This window comes from Pinus tabuliformis, chromosome 1_1 (genome assembly GCF_031772625.1).
Source record: "Pinus tabuliformis cultivar Carrire ecotype Pingquan chromosome 1_1, CPIR1, whole genome shotgun sequence".
NCBI lineage: Eukaryota > Viridiplantae > Streptophyta > Pinopsida > Pinales > Pinaceae > Pinus > Pinus tabuliformis.
The window spans coordinates 502225662-502244102 of NC_142297.1; positions in this window are offsets into that span (position 1 = coordinate 502225662).

Here is an 18441-nt window from a genome sequence, read left to right on the forward strand (position 1 = left end):
TTTCAAACCTCAAAACCTCTATCGATCTAGTCCAAAATAATTTTGTGTGAGGTATTCCACTGGATCCAACCTAGATCAGGAATTTTCCTCCACCTATTGTCTCCACTACTCTTCTTGGTTGAACCTTTATTTTCTTTTCCTCCCTCTTAGGAAGTTGGAAAAAAATTAGGACCCCCTTCCTTTCCACTGAGACCTCTTTATTTCTCAGGAAAGGAAGGCCAAGAATCACAACTGCTTAACTATTTGGTAGTTAATGAACCTAGTTTAGGGTCTCTTCTTTTGATTTTTCCCTCTTAGACTTTATGAATATCAACGAGTATATTTACATGCATATGTAAATTAGATTTATGAAAGAAAATTAAATAGTGTTTTTTTCCTGGTCTCGTAATTTTCTCTTAACCCAATTATTAAAATCCTCTAACAATAATTAACCATAGTTATAATACCAAAACAAATAGTTACCAATGTTCATGTAACGGGGCGTGACATTTCCCCCTCTTGTTTGAAACACCATCCTCAGTGTTTTTTTTAAAGTCTATCCTTGAAACAAGTCAAGGCATAATTGTCGTATTAATTCTTGATCCTCACAAGTAGCCTCTTCCAGGCTAAAGTGATTCCACTACACTTTAACTTAGGTGATAGCTCACCTTCGTAGAGTTGTTTCTCTCTGATCGAGGATACGTAGGGGCTCTACCAGAAACTCTCCGTCTGGATCGACTTGCATATCATATGAAGTGAATTTTTTTTTTTTTTAGTTTCATCAAGTCATTAATAACAAAAAAAAACATGTACCATATAATTTACTTAATACATGTACGTCTTGCCAATTTATGATATGTTTGGGGTCATATATATATATATATATATATATATTTCTTAAGTAGAGAAGCATGAAACACATTATGGACACAAATATAGCTTCGTAAAGAAAGCTTATATGCTACCGGTCCTATTCTCTCCAATATTTGGAAAGGTCCACAGTGTCAGGGTGCTAGCTTTGTACAACCAGGACATTTGAGAGTGCTTCTTCTGGGTTTAACCCTCACATATACATTGTCACCCACCTGATATTCCTTGTGAGTTATTTTCTTATATGCGTAAGATTTATGTTGGTCTTGCACAACTTTTAAATTTTTTCATACCCTTTTCACCGCTTACTCCATCTCAATTAGAAGATCAGGTCCTAAAATTAACTTATCTTCTAGGCCACTCCAATTGACAAGATTTCGACATATTTTTCCATAAAACACCTCAAAAGGACTCATCTTGGTCTACTCGCGATAACTATTGTTATACGCGAATTCCACCAAATGAAGATACTCCTCCCACTTTACGGGTTGGTGCATTACATACATGCATAGCATGTCTTCTAATACTTGACAACCCATTCGGTCTGCCCATCGATTTGTGGGTGGTATGTTGTACTGAATTGGATCTCGGTATCTAATCCAGTAAAGAGATCCTTCCAAAAGGAAGATATAAACTTTACATCCCTATCCGAAATTATTACTCTTGGTATTCAATGTAATCAAAATATCTCCAGCATAAATATGTCTACAGTCTGAACAGCTCGAAATGTGGATTTAACAGGAATAAAATGAGCCACCTTGCTCAAATTTTCCACCACTACCATAATAGAATCATTTTGTTTCTTGGATCTTGGCAACCTGTTATGAAGTCCAGTGTAACAGTGTCCCATTTCCATTAAGGTACGGGTAAAGGATTAAGTAATCTGGTTGGGTGTTGGCATTCCACCTTGACCTACTAACATTCTAAACCCTTAGCTAGATACTCCACTATATATTTCCTCATACCTAGCCAGAAACAATTATTTTTTATTGCAGAGATCAATTTCCGATATCCAGGTTATGCAGTGTAAGGGCTTCAATGATACTCATCTAGTAAGAACTGTTTAACTACCATCTGATTAGGAACATATACTCTTCCCTTAAAGGTTAATAAATTATAGTCATTGATGTCAAAATCAGATTGTTGTCCTGTAACCTTCATCTGCTTACTTTGATGCCATAAAAATTGGTATTCAGGGTCTTTGAGGGCGACTTCTTTGATGTGCTCAGAGCAATTAAATTCTATTCAACTGTAAGAAATTTTATAGAGATTATGTAATTTCCAGCTTAACGTGTCTACTACACGATTCTCTTTCCCTTTAGAAGTTTGATGTCGAAGTCAAATTTTCTTAGGAACACAGCCCACCTGGCCTGGCGAGAATTTAAACTAGGTTGCTTAAAATAATTGGTTAAACTACTATGGTCTGTCATTAACAAGAATCTCTTTCCTAGCAAATAATGTCGCCAAACCTTAAGGGCATGGATGACCAATGTTAATTCCAAGTCATAAGATTAGTATCTTTGCCCGTGTTCTTTCAACTTACGAGATGCATAAGTTATGACCCTTCTGTCTTGCATAAGCACTCCTTCGATGCCTTCCTAGCATGCATATGTACTATTATGAATTCTTTGTCCAGTTCTGCAATTTTTAACACAGGAGAAGTTTTTAACAAATTCTTCAACTTCTCAAAACTATATTGACATTCTTCTGTCCATTTAAATGATTTTCCCTTCTTTTTCAAAGAAGTGATAGGGTACGCAATCCTAGAAAATCCTTCAATGAAGCGACAGTAGTAAGCAACCAAACTCATAAAGGATCCAATATATGCAACATTTTTAGGATTAGACCAGCTCATTATAGTTCTGATCTTTTCAACATCCATAGCTAGGCCCTCAGAGGAAATCAAATGTCCTAAGTATTGGATTTCTTCTTTAAAGAAGTGGCAATTACTGAACTTAACATATCTTTGATTTTCTCTTAATGTCTGCAGCACTATCCGAAGATGTTTCTTATGTTCTTCCAAGTTTTTTGAATAAATCAGAATGTCATCTATGAAGATTAGGACAAACTTATCTAGATAAGGGTGAAAAATGCCATTCATCAAGTTCATAAATGTCGTTGGAGCATTGGTGAGACCAAAGGGAAAAACAACGAACTCATAATGACCATAACGAGTTCTAAACATTATGTTATGGATGTCCTCTTCTCTTATCCTAATTTGATGATAACTTGACCATAAATCAATTTTTGAAAATACAGAAGCACCTTTCACCTGATCAAACAGGTCGTCAATCCTTAGCAGTGGATACTTATTTTTGATGGTCAACTTGTTTAGTCGTCAATAATCAATGCATAAACGAAAGGTATCATCTTTCTTCTTTACAAATAACATTGATGCTACCCAAGGGGACACATTAGGTCGAATATACCCCTTTTCGAGTAATTCTCGCAGCTGCAATTTTAATTCTATTAACTCAGGAATACTCATGCGATAAGGATTTTTTGACACTCAGGCTTCTCCCGAAACCAGCTGATCTATTTTTGTATGATTAGTTTTTTTGTGCTAATAACAATTATAGATTTATAAATATGTTCTTCCTTATTTTTCCTTGTGCCGAGGTTTCATTAACTGTTTGTGAATACAATTAGTTAAATTTCCTTAAGTTTTAAAAGACATTCATGAGAAAAATAGCTTCAGAAACAAATAATGAACAGAAAACATGTACAGTGCAACAAACCATCAAAGAGACACATTAACATAGTGTTTTGATGAAGGAGTTCACCCCTCCTAGGCTACATCTCCTTGGTCTAGCTTCCATGGCTTGGGCCTCTATATTAGTTCAATGTGGAAAAATGGTGTTTACAAAGCTCTATGGATCTTGATACCTACACCAATGTGTTCAGAATGTCTAAATTAGCCAAAAATTACTATTAGATCTTTGAAAGCTGACTCTGGTTGATCTGGGCATGACCTCCTTCCCTAGTGGCCCTAGGCTTCCTTGAATTTCCCGGTTTAAAATCACCTGTAGAATTCTTCTATTGCCTATGCAACCTATACCAATGAGTTCAGAATGTCGAAATCATCTAGGAATGACTATTCATTTTCCAAAATTGGTCAAAAAATGATCAAGATATGCTTCTTTTAATTTTTCGCTAGGAAACCCTGCTAAATCTGGAGAAGACTCTAGTTAGCACTACCAAAATTAGCAGTCCTGTCGAATTTGGCGCTCCTCCGAAACTGCTGCAAACCTTAATCATGGATTAATTAAATTTAAATGGGATTAGTGGCACACTAATCATGTTTACCTGTTAGCTCTGGCTATGGGTTACATCGCTTAGTCTTATGGAGAGGGGGTTGGCTCCCTCCGCTCCTGCCATTGACAAACATGGTGAGTTTAAATGAGAGTTTGTGGCTAACTTTTAATAAGACTTGCGATGGTTCAATGGTAAAGCAGCCAAGTTTGGAGGGCGAGGTCATGGGTTCGACTTTCCCTTTTCCCATCCCTCATATATTTTTCCGCCCAAAATGAATATTGTACCATTCAAAATTTTCATTGACTTTGATATGGTTCGATGCTATTGATATAGTTTGGAAATTTACAAGGTTTATAATATATGTGGATTTGGAGTTTATATAAGGTTTAGATATATAATAATTAATAATTATATTATAATATATGAATTTAAAATCATATAAAATAATATATATATATATTTCTAAAAAGATATAATTTCCACATCGTATTAATCATAAACTCATAATTCCACTTTGGAGGACATTGGGCAATTTCACCTTCACACAACCAAATTGGCGAATCCTGAAGTGACACTTGTCATAGCCTCATTGGGCAGAAATTGAAGAAGATTCCTATCATGCTCATTGTACTGCCATGTCATCATTCTGTCATGTTCTGCAATTTTTTTGGCTGTTTAGGGAAACGAACAACATGCCTTTTCTCCTTCATTTGGATTCTGTTTTCAGTGAAACGAATTGCATTATGATGGTCTTGAAGAGACGGACACAGTTGTATAGGTTTTGAGCCAATATGAGAACTTTGAATTTTGAGCTAAATACTGAGCACCTGATCACCAACTCTATGGTAAAATCTATATTCCGCTTGGGCAGTAATCTTGGTATCTCCTCTGGAAACATGTCCACAAATTCATGTATTACTACTATATTTTCCAGTGTTGTAATCTTATCTTTAGAATAACTATATCCAACTTATACCGCATATATTTGACGACCTTTCCATAGAGACTTGCTTAATTGATTGGATGTAATGGGTCACAGTTTTATACTGCTCTGAATTCCTTGTATATTCTGTCTACTGTCTTCATCAATAAGGAAGCTAACAGTCTTTTCCTTACAATTTACCAGATTCTTTTTTGGCCAGTCCATCCCAACTAAGATATCATAAGATCCTAAGGGTAGTATGTTGAAAGTCACATTAATTTGTTGTCCTTCTATTTCAACAGGACAATTTTCTATCTTAGCATTCACTCTTCATTTCGCCCTAGTGGCCAATTGCACCAGCCAGGGGTTTTTTAATTTAATACTTTGTAAATGAATTAACTCAACTATGCTAGGATTATTGTAACTTAAATTGGCATCGGGGTCTATTAAGATAGAGACAAAGTGGTTGCCTAATTTAACTTCAAATTCCACCATCGTCGATTGGTACTCAGCTTCATGATCCTCTAGAGCAGCATTGATTCGCGAAATATTCCTTGCCACCTCCCCGACTGTAGAGGCTTCCTAGATATTAGCTGTTGGTTCTGCTCTGGCACAATGAGGACAATTTTTGTAACAATGGGGCTCTCCACAGCCCCAACATTGCAAAGGAGGTTTTGATTACTGGTTCAAGTCCGACTGCTTGATGCCTCCATCTGCCTATTTTCGTCCAACGCCCAATTTTTCTGTTGATACTTCCCAGGAGGTCCATTTAATTGTTTCCTGTGTACTCCTCTATTTCCAGAAAATTTACATTCTTAGAATTTTGGAAAATTTTCTGACCCTTCATATTTGGCCACCCCTTTCCAGATTCTCCTTTCTGCTTCATCTGCTGATAATAGATTTGATCCTTTCAGATGGCCTCATCCATAGTATTTGGATTGTATAATTCGAATTTCTCCTTCATGAACACCGACAAGCTGCTAGGAAAATGTTGCACTTTGGATTTTTCTACCCTGATATATGGGACATACCTTAATAATGAGGTAAATTTCGTAACAAATTCATCCATTATCTGTTGCCCCAACCTCAGATCAAGGTATTATTTTGCTTTCTCATCGTAAAAGTGTTCAGCTAAATATTTACCTTTAAAGTGTTTTTGGAAGTTGTCCCACGCCTCTTCCTGTTCGTCAATGCCTCACACTGTCTTAATTTCTTCCCACCATAATTGTTGAGTCTTGAAAATGTCATTCATTTCCATTACACTTTCACTATTATGTCCATTATATCACCTCCATTTCACTACTATGTCACCACATTCATCCCACTTTCATTATCATTGGGCCACCTTTATGTTTTTCCAATATTTATTATTTCTAAGCCTTTTAAGTGAATTTGTGGTTAAACATTAGAAAATAATGTGCATATGCTTATACCTAACAAATGGGTTGAGGTTGTTGACATGTGTAGGTTGAAAGGAGACTTCTAGAAGACCCTTATGTGGCACCCCAAGGCCAAATTCGAATTTGGTTGGAAAGAATCATGGGATCATGAGGATATGTGTCACATCTCCTAATTGTATTGTAACTCTAAAAAGACATGTGTCTTATCAGTTCCTATTTTGATTATGACTTTAGAGGTAGAGGGAGAGATTCATGGACTATCATTAATGAGATGACTCTCATCTTTTTGTATAAATAGGAGATCTCTCTCCTTCATTTGTTGGTCATTTTTAGTCCTTTTTAGTCTTTTTAGTTTCTAGTTCTCAAGTTTGTAGTTCTTCCTTGATGGCTTTTGAAAGCTTTGGAGGACTTTGTTGTACTTTGTACTTTTGAAGAAATTGAATAAAGCTTTGATGTTCTCAACATGGAAGGAGATGTGAAGTAGATGTCATGGAGCATATTAGGATGTAAGGTAGAGTAGATTTCATTTTGTAAATATTGCTTTGTAGAATGTAAGGTAGATTAGATTTTTCATTCATGCAATTTTACTTCATGCAAGTGTGTTTAATTTTGCTTTGATTTCATGACTAGTGGCATGTGTGATCATCTTGTCTATGTTGCTGACCTTTATTTTTCGGTAGTTTGATTTTCATTAGTATCATTTCTTTAACTTGCACTTTACTTTCTGCTCTTAGATATCAAGTTGTTCATCTATTGATGGTTCTTTTCCCATAATCAAATAACTTTATTGGAGCCAAAATATCACTTAGTACAGCTTGGTTTAGTTTGCTTTAAGACTCACATTGCTGACTTGTTCATCACTGTTCTCACATGATAAATCTAGCTGAAAGGCAAAAAGGTTAAGAAAAGGTTAAAGTAGTGTGATTTGTCTCCTTTATATAGTGTCACTTAGATTTCATTTTCATTTTAAATCAGCAGCAGAGATATTGGGCCGATGTCATTAGTCCTTTATTTGATGTCTTTATTTTCCTTTAAGCATTTGATTTCATAGGTGGTAGGGGCCCCCTGCCTTCTATAAATGTCATTTTATTTTTGCATTTTATTTCACCATGTATATTAGCTGTACATAAATTGCTTTCAAGTTGATTGAAGATTAGTGATGCACATAGCATTTTAATGAACTAATGACGTGATAGAATCATCTTGTCCTTTTGCTGAAGCAGCAAGGATACTGGGTCTCATAGTCATTCTCTCATTATTTGATTATTGCATTTTAGTTCGATTGAACTAGTTGCATTAAACACTTTAGAAAAGCAACAAGAACAAAACCCCAAAAACAACATAAACTATAAAACAACGAAGTAAGAGAAAGGTTAACTAAGCTAGCCCAAACTTTCCGCAGCTGTTTTGTTAAACTCTAAGTTGCAGGTGTCATCAAGCAAAACAGGTCACGTGGGTAGCTGGGGGAATGTTGGTACATGGATGGTGTCCTATTCATTCGATCAAATTTGATGAAAAAGACCCCGGTCAAAGGGAAGTCAAATTGTGTGTTATCACTAAGTCGCCACACTGAGTCGCTGCATGTCAAGAAAAAAATAATAATTTTGAATCAATGAAATGAACAAGTTATTTTCTCACTTTTCTGAAGGTATTGATTAATTTTGGATTGATGATGAAAAATGAATGGCTAACTTTGTATCCAAGATTTTTAGCTACAGAACTGTGCACATTCCGCAGCTAAAGTCCAATTCCGCAGCCAGAAAAACTTCATTGTTCAAATCAGCCTATCTTTCTCATACAAAATCAGATTTTGATGATTTAAGTATCGTTGGAAAGATCTCAACAAGATCTATACAATGAGAAATCTATCATTAGAGTTTGAAATGGCAATTAATGAAATAAATTGTTGGAAATAAGCAACATTCAACTTGGGCACCAATTCCAAAGCAGGTATAAATTCTTTTGATTTTTCCTTTGAGAACTTGTTTCATTAATACAAATTCTTAGTTTTGTGTGTAAATATCATAACTAGAGAGATTGATCACCTCTCTCCTTTGATAATCTTACATTCCATTGCATAAGAAGTATTAGTTTTTTTTGCAGGTTCCAGGAGGAAGGACAAATGACTAAAGAGAATGGTGTCTCTCCAAGAGACCAATTTGTTTCATAAGAGGATGATCAACAACAAAGAGGAAATATGCTGATGCAAAATCAGATCCAAACACTTGAAAAACTTTCAGATACTATTGTCTCTATCACATCCGTACTTCATAATAAACCATTCACCTTATTCCACTCCATACTTTCCATTTACATTCACATACACTTTCCATCTCTTTTTGTCCATTCATAACCCACAAATAAAAGCAAGAGGCTCATTCACATGCTTATTGCCATTGCCATTTCTATTCTCCATTGCCATTTTCCATTTTCATCTTCCATTCCTTGTCATTTTCATTCCGCAAATAAGTCGTGCTTCAATGCAAATTATTGAGTCCATAGTCCTTTGAGTCTAAGTTCTTTGTAAAAACAGCTTGAGGCTTGCATGCCTTAATGGCAAGTCCTCATGCTGACAAACAATGGGAATACATTAATGTCCCTTGTTCGTTAGATCTTCTAGGTGACTCCACATCAACAAATTCATTCGTACCTAGCAAGATGTGTTTGGGCATCTTGACTCTCATTGTCATCAATGGTGAGAGTTCTCGTGTTGACTAGTGGCATCCATTAATGGCCACTAAGCCAACAATTTCCTACTATGTTCGACATCAGAACATCTTTTCACATAGTAAGAATTGTGCCAATGAGTTTTGAAGACATGAAGACTATTATTTTCAGCATTTTGGAGCAGATTCAGCAAGTTTTAGTAGAAGCAATAAAAAGTCATCTTATCTCTCTATCCATGACTCCTCTTGTTCAGCCACTTGAAGAAGAATATGATCAGAAGTTTTCAACCACCACACATACAACTCATCCATTCCAAAGGGTAAGTGAAGGTACGCCATTTTCTAACTTTTGACCATAGAATTCCATAAAAAGCTAGAATGATAATTGTTGGAAAAACATTTCTCTTCCTCATTTCATAAAATTGCCAATACCATCAGTTGGGGGGGGAATACATTCATATTCATATCTTGCCATGTCCATATCATATTCAGGAGCTCACATACTTCCAACATATATTAATTATTACATTGCTATTATGAGCATACAATGGCTTTTGAAAAAGTGCTTAAAGGATAAATTGGATACAAACAAAATCATGGTTGTCACACAAGAACCAACCATCATGCAATCCAATAAAGATATACTTTGCAACAATAATCAAAATATCATTATGCAAAAGTTCAAAGATCAAAATAGAAGGCAACAAAAAAAAAAAAAAAATGGTTGTAACACAAGAACCAACCATGTTGCAATTCAAGTGAAACACTTTGCAGAAATATGAAGTTATCAAATGATATCATGCAAAGTTAAGCCAAGGTTCAAGGATCAAAAGAGTTAATGTAATATATATTGCATGAGAACATGCAATAGCTTCAGTTGGGGGGTATGTTGAGTCTTGAAAATGTCATTCATTTCCATTACACTTTCACTATTATGTCCATTATATCACCTCCATTTCACTACTATGTCACCACATTCATCCCACTTTCATTATCATTGGGCCACCTTTATGTTTTTCCAATATTTATTATTTCTAAGCCTTTTAAGTGAATTTGTGGTTAAACATTAGAAAATAATGTGCATATGCTTATACCTAACAAATGGGTTGAGGTTGTTGACATGTGTAGGTTGAAAGGAGACTTCTAGAAGACCCTTATGTGGCACCCCAAGGCCAAATTCGAATTTGGTTGGAAAGAATCACGGGATCATGAGGATATGTGTCACATCTCCTAATTGTATTGTAACTCTAAAAAGACATGTGTCTCATCAGTTCCTATTTTGATTAGGACTCTAGAAGTAGAGGGAGAGATTCATGGACTATCATTAATGAGATGGCTCTCATCTTTTTGTATAAATAGGAGATCTCTCTCCTTCATTTGTTGGTCCTTTTTAGTCCTTTTAGTTTCTAGTTCTCAAGTTTGTAGTTCTTCCTTGATGGCTTTTGAAAGCTTTGGAGGACTTTGTTGTACTTTGTACTTTTGAAAAAATTGAATAAAGCTTTGATGTTCTCAACATGGAAGGAGATGTGAAGTAGATGTCATGGAGCATATTGGGATGTAAGGTAGAGTAGATTTCATTTTGTAAATATTGCTTTGGAGAATGTAAGGTAGATTAGATTTTTCATTCATGCAATTTTACTTCATGCAAGTGTGTTTAATTTTGCTTTTATTTCATGACTAGTGGCATGTGTGATCATCTTGTCTATGTTGCTGACCTTTATTTTTCGGTAGTTTGATTTTCATTAGTATCATTTCTTTAACTTGCACTTTACTTTCTTCTCTTAGATATCAAGTTGTTCATCTATTGATGGTTCTTTTCCCATAATCAACTAACTTTATTGGAGCCAAAATATCACTTAGTACAGCTTGGTTTAGTTTGTTTTAAGACTCGCATTGCTGACTTGTTCATAACTATTCTCACATGATAAATCTAGCTGAAAGGCAAAAAGGTTAAGAAAAGGTTAAAGTAGTGTGATTTGTCTCCTTTATATAGTGTCACTTAGATTTCATTTTCATTTTAAATCAGTAGCAGAGATACTGGACCGATGTCATTAGTCCTTTATTTGATGTCTTTATTTTCCTTTAAGCATTTGATTTCATAGGTGGTAGGGGGCCCCTGCCTTGTATAAATGTCATTTTATTTTTGCATTTTATTTCACCATGTATATTAGTTGTACATAAATTGCTTTCAAGTTGATTGAAGATTAGTGATGCACATAGCATTTTAATGAACTAATGACGTGATAGAATCATCTTGTCCTTTTGCTGAAGCAGCAAGGATACTGGGTCTCATAGTCATTCTCTCATTATTTGATTATTGCATTTTATTTCGATTGAACTAGTTGCATTAAACACTTTAGAAAAGCAACAAGAACAAAACCCCAAAAACAACATAAACTATAAAACAACGAAGCAAGAGAAAGGTTAACTAAGCTAGCCCAAACTTTCCGCAGCTGTTTTGTTAAACTCTAGGTTGCAGATGTCATCAAGTAAAACAGGTCACGTGGGTAGCTGGGGGAATGTTGGTACATGGATGGTGTCCTATTCATTCGATCAAATTTGATGAAAAAGACCCCGGTCAAAGGGAAGTCAAATTGTGTGTTATCACTAAGTCGCCACACTGAGTCGCTGCATGTCAAGAAAAAAATAATAATTTTGAATCAATGAAATGAACAAGTTATTTTCTCACTTTTCTGAAGGTATTGATTAATTTTGGATTGATGATGAAAAATGAATGGCTAACTTTGTATCCAAGATTTTTAGCTACAGAAATGTGCACATTCCGCAGCTAAAGTCCAATTCCGCAGCCAGAAAAACCTCATTGTTCAAATCAGCCTATCTTTCTCATACAAAATCAGATTTTGATGATTTAAGTATCGTTGGAAAGATCTCAACAAGATCTATACAATGAGAAATATATCATTAGAGTTTGAAGTGGCAATTAATGAAATAAATTGCTGGAAATAAGAAACATTCAACTTGGGCACCAATTCCAAAGCAGGTATAAATTCTTTTGATTTTTCCTTTGAGAACTTGTTTCATTAATACAAATTCTTAGTTTTGTGTGTAAATATCATAACTAGAGAGATTGATTACCTCTCTCCTTTGATAATCTTACATTCCATTGCAGAAGAAGTATTAGTTTTTTTTGCAAGTTCCAGGAGGAAGGAAAAATGACTAAAGAGAATGGTGTCTCTCTAAGAAACCAATTTGTTTCATAAGAGGATGATCAAAAACAAAGAGGAAATATGCTGATGAAAAATCAGATCCAAACACTTGAAAAACTTTCAGATACTATTGTCTCCATCACATCCATCCATCACATCCATACTTCATAATAAACCATTCACCTTATTCCACTCCATACTTTCCATTTACATTCACATACACTTTCCATCTCTTTTTTTCCATTCATAACCCACAAATAAAAGCAAGAGGCTCATTCACATGCTTATTGCCATTGCCATTTCTGTTCTCCATTGCCATTTTCCATTTTCATCTTCCATTCCTTGTCATTTTCATTCCGCAAATAAGCCCTGCTTCAATGCAAATTATTGAGTCCATAGTCCTTTGAGTCTAAGTTCTTTGTAAAAACACCTTGAGGCTTGCATGCCTTAATGGCAAGTCCTCATGCTGATAAACAATGGGAATACATTAATGTCCCTTGTTCGTTAGATCTTCTAGGTGACTCCACATCAACAAATTCATTCGTACCTAGCAAGATGTGTTTGGGCATCTTGACTCTCATTGTCATCAATGGTGAGAGTTCTCGTGTTGACTAGTGGCATCCATTAATGGTCACTAAGCCAACAATTTTCTACAATGTTCGACATCAGAACATCTTTTCACATAGTAAGAATTGTGCCAATGAGTTTTGAAGACATGAAGACTATTATTTTCTGCATTTTGGAGCAGATTCAGCAAGTTTTAGTAGAAGCAATAAAAAGTCATCTTATATCTCTATCCAGGACTCCTCTTGTTCAGCCACTTGAAGAAGAATATGATCAGAAGTTTTCAACCACCACACATACAACTCATCCATTCCAAAGGGTAAGTGAAGGTACGCCATTTTCTAACTTTTGACCATAGAATTCCATAAAAAGCTAGAATGATAATTGTTGGAAAAACATTTATCTTCCTCATTTCATAAAATTGCCAATACCATCAGTTGGGGGGGGAATACATTCATATTCATATCTTGCCATGTCCATATCATATTCAGGAGCTCACATACTTCCAACATATATTAATTATTACATTTCTATTATGAGCATACAATGGCTTTTGAAAAAGTGCTTAAAGGATAATTTGGATACAAACAAAATCATGGTTGTCACACAAGAACCAACCATCATGCAATCCAATAAAGATATACTTTGCAACGATAATCAAAATATCATTATGCAAAAGTTCAAAGATCAAAATAGAAGGCAACAAAAAAAAAAAAAATGGTTGTAACACAAGAACCAACCATGTTGCAATTCAAGTGAAACACTTTGCAGAAATATGAAGTTATCAAATGAAATCATGCAAAGTTAAGCCAAGGCTGAAGGATCAAAAGAGTTAATGTAATATATATTGCATGAGGACATGCAATAGCTTCAGTTGGGGGTATGTTGAGTCTTGAAAATGTCATTCATTTCCATTACACTTTCACTATTATGTCCATTATATCACCTCCATTTCACTACTATGTCACCACATTCATCCCACTTTCATTATCATTGGGCCACCTTTATGTTTTTCCAATATTTATTATTTCTAAGCCTTTTAAGTGAATTTGTGGTTAAACATTAGAAAATAATGTGCATATGCTTATACCTAACAAATGGGTTGAGGTTGTTGACATGTGTAGGTTGAAAGGAGACTTCTAGAAGACCCTTATGTGGCACCCCAAGGCCAAATTCGAATTTGGTTGGAAAGAATCACGGGATCATGAGGATATGTGTCACATCTCCTAATTGTATTGTAACTCTAAAAAGACATGTGTCTTATCAGTTCCTATTTTGATTAGGACTCTAGAAGTAGAGGGAGAGATTCATGGACTATCATTACTGAGATGGCTCTCATCTTTTTGTATAAATAGGAGATCTTTCTCCTTCATTTGTTGGTCCTTTTGAGTCCTTTTAGTTTCTAGTTCTCAAGTTTGTAGTTCTTCCTTGATGGCTTTTGAAAGCTTTAGAGGACTTTGTTGTACTTTGTACTTTTGAAGAAATTGAATAAAGCTTTGATGTTCTCAACATGGAAGGAGATGTGAAGTAGATGTCATGGAGCATATTAGGATGTAAGGTAGAGTAGATTTCATTTTGTAAATATTGCTTTGTAGAATGTAAGGTAGATTAGATTTTTCATTCATGCAATTTTACTTCATGCAAGTGTGTTTAATTTTGCTTTGATTTCATGACTAGTGGCATGTGTGATCATCTTGTCTATGTTGCTGACCTTTATTTTTCGGTAGTTTGATTTTCATTAGTATCATTTCTTTAACTTGCACTTTACTTTCTTCTCTTAGATATGAAGTTGTTCATCTATTGATGGTTCTTTTCCCATAATCAAATAACTTTATTGGAGCCAAAATATCACTTAGTACAGCTTGGTTTAGTTTGCTTTAAGACTCACATTGCTGACTTGTTCATAACGGTTCTCACATGATAAATCTAGCTGAAAGGCAAAAAGGTTAAGAAAAGGTTAAAGTAGTGTGATTTGTCTCCTTTATATAGTGTCACTTAGATTTCATTTTCATTTTAAATCAGCATCAGAGATACTGGGCCGATGTCATTAGTCCTTTATTTGATGTCTTTATTTTCCTTTAAGCATTTGATTTCATAGGTGGTAGGGGGGCCCTGCCTTGTATAAATGTCATTTTATTTTTGCATTTTATTTCACCATGTATATTAGCTGTACATAAATTGCTTTCAAGTTGATTGAAGATTAGTGATGCACATAGCATTTTAATGAACTAATGACGTGATAGAATCATCTTGTCCTTTTGCTGAAGCAGCAAAGATACTGGGTCTCATAGTCATTCTCTCATTATTTGATTATTGCATTTTATTTCGATTGAACTAGTTGCATTAAACACTTTAGAAAAGCAACAAGAACAAAACCCCAAAAACAACATAAACTATAAAACAACGAAGTAAGAGAAAGGTTAACTAAGCCAGCCCAAACTTTCCGCAACTGTTTTGTTAAACTCTAGGTTGCAGGTGTCATCAAGCAAAACAGGTCACGTGGGTAGCTGGGGGAATGTTGGTACATGGATGGTGTCCTATTCATTCGATCAAATTTGATGAAAAAGACCCCGGTCAAAGGGAAGTCAAATTGTGTGTTATCACTAAGTCGCCACACTGAGTCGCTGCATGTCAAGAAAAAAATAATAATTTTGAATCAATGAAATGAACAAGTTATTTTCTCACTTTTCTGAAGGTATTGATTAATTTTGGATTGATAATGAAAAATGAATGGCTAACTTTGTATCCAAGATTTTTAGCTACAGAAATGTGCACATTCCGCAGCTAAAGTCCAATTCCGCAGCTAGAAAAACCTCATTGTTCAAATCAGCCTATCTTTCTCATACAAAATCAGATTTTGATGATTTAAGTATCGTTGGAAAGATCTCAACAAGATATATACAATGATAAATCTATCATTAGAGTTTGAAATGGAAATTAATGAAAAAAATTGCTGGAAATAAGCAACATTCAACTTGGGCACCAATTCCAAAGCAGGTATAAATTCTTTTGATTTTTCCTTTGAGAACTTGTTTCATTAATACAAATTTTTAGTTTTGTGTGTAAATATCATAACTAGAGAGATTGATCACCTCTCTCCTTTGATAATCTTACATTCCATTGCAGAAGAAGTATTAGTTTTTTTTGCAGGTTCCAGGAGGAAGGACAAATGACTAAAGAGAATGGTGTCTCTCTAAGAGACCAATTTGTTTCATAAGAGGATGATCAACAACAAAGAGGAAATATGCTGATGCAAAATCAGATCCAAACACTTGAAAAACTTTCAGATACTATTGTCTCCATCACATCCATCCATCACATCCATACTTCATAATAAACCATTCACCTTATTCCACTCCATACTTTCCATTTACATTCACATACACTTTCCATCTCTTTTTGTCCATTCATAACCCACAAATAAAAGCAAGAGGCTCATTCACATGCTTATTGCCATTGCCATTTCTGTTCTCCATTGCCATTTTCCATTTTCATCTTCCATTCCTTGTCATTTTCATTTCGCAAATAAGCCCTGCTTCAATGCAAGTTATTGAGTCCATAGTCCTTTGAGTCTAAGTTCTTTGTAAAAACACCTTGAGGCTTGCATGCCTTAATGGCAAGTCCTCATGCTGACAAAAAATGGGAATACATTAATGTCCCTTGTTCGTTAGATCTTCTAGGTGACTCCACATCAACAAATTCATTCGTACCTAGCAAGATGTGTTTGGGCATCTTGACTCTCATTGTCATCAATGGTGAGAGTTCTCGTGTTGACTAGTGGCATCCATTAATGGCCACTAAGCCAACAATTTCCTACTATGTTCGACATCAGAACATCTTTTCACATAGTAAGAATTGTGCCAATGAGTTTTGAAGACATGAAGACTATTATTTTCAGCATTTTGGAGCAGATTCAGCAAGTTTTAGTAGAAGCAATAAAAAGTCATCTTATCTCTCTATCCACGACTCCTCTTGTTCAGCCACTTGAAGAAGAATATGATCAGAAGTTTTCAACCACCACACATACAACTCATCCATTCCAAAGGGTAAGTGAAGGTACGCCATTTTCTAACTTTTGACCATAGAATTCCATAAAAAGCTAGAATGATAATTGTTGGAAAAACATTTCTCTTCCTCATTTCATAAAATTGCCAATACCATCAGTTGGGGGGGAATACATTCATATTCATATCTTGCCATGTCCATATCATATTCAGGAGCTCACATACTTCCAACATATATTAATTATTACATTGCTATTATGAGCATACAATGGCTTTTGAAAAAGTGCTTAAAGGATAAATTGGATACAAACAAAATCATGGTTGTCACACAAGAACCAACCATCATGCAATCCAATAAAGATATACTTTGCAACAATAATCAAAATATCATTATGCAAAAGTTCAAAGATCAAAATAGAAGGCAACAAAAAAAAAAAATGGTTGTAACACAAGAACCAACCATGTTGCAATTCAAGTGAAACACTTTGCAGAAATATGAAGTTATCAAATGATATCATGCAAAGTTAAGCCAAGGCTGAAGGATCAAAAGAGTTAATGTAATATATATTGCATGAGGACATGCAATAGCTTCAGTTGGGGGGTATGTTGAGTCTTGAAAATGTCATTCATTTCCATTACACTTTCACTAATATGTCCATTATATCACCTCCATTTCACCTCCATTTCACTACTATGTCACCACATTCATCCCACTTTCATTATCATTGGGCCACCTTTATGTTTTTCCAATATTTATTATTTCTAAGCCTTTTAAGTGAATTTGTGGTTAAACATTAGAAAATAATGTGCATATGCTTATACCTAACAAATGGGTTGAGGTTGTTGACATGTGTAGGTTGAAAGGAGACTTCTAGAAGACCCTTATGTGGCACCCCAAGGCCAAATTCGAATTTGGTTGGAAAGAATCACGGGATCATGAGGATATGTGTCACATCTCCTAATTGTATTGTAACTCTAAAAAGACATGTGTCTTATCAGTTCCTATTTTGATTAGGACTCTAGAAGTAGAGGGAGAGATTCATGGACTATCATTAATGAGATGACTCTCATCTTTTTGTATAAATAGGAGATCTCTCTCCTTCATTTGTTGGTCCTTTTTAGTCCTTTTAGTTTCTAGTTCTCAAGTTTGTAGTTCTTCCTTGATGGCTTTTGAAAGCTTTAGAGGACTTTGTTGTACTTTGTACTTTTGAAGAAATTGAATAAAGCTTTGATGTTCTCAACATGGAAGGAGATGTGAAGTAGATGTCATGGAGCATATTAGGATGTAAGGTAGAGTAGATTTCATTTTGTAAATATTGCTTTGTAGAATGTAAGGTAGATTAGATTTTTCATTCATGCAATTTTACTTCATGCAAGTGTGCTTAATTTTGCTTTGATTTCATGACTAGTGGCATGTGTGATCATCTTGTCTATGTTGCTGACCTTTATTTTTCGGTAGTTTGATTTTCATTAGTATCATTTCTTTAACTTGCACTTTACTTTCTGCTCTTAGATATCAAGTTGTTCATTTATTGATGGTTCTTTTTCCATAATCAAATAACTTTATTGGAGCCAAAATATCACTTAGTACAGCTTGGTTTAATTTGCTTTAAG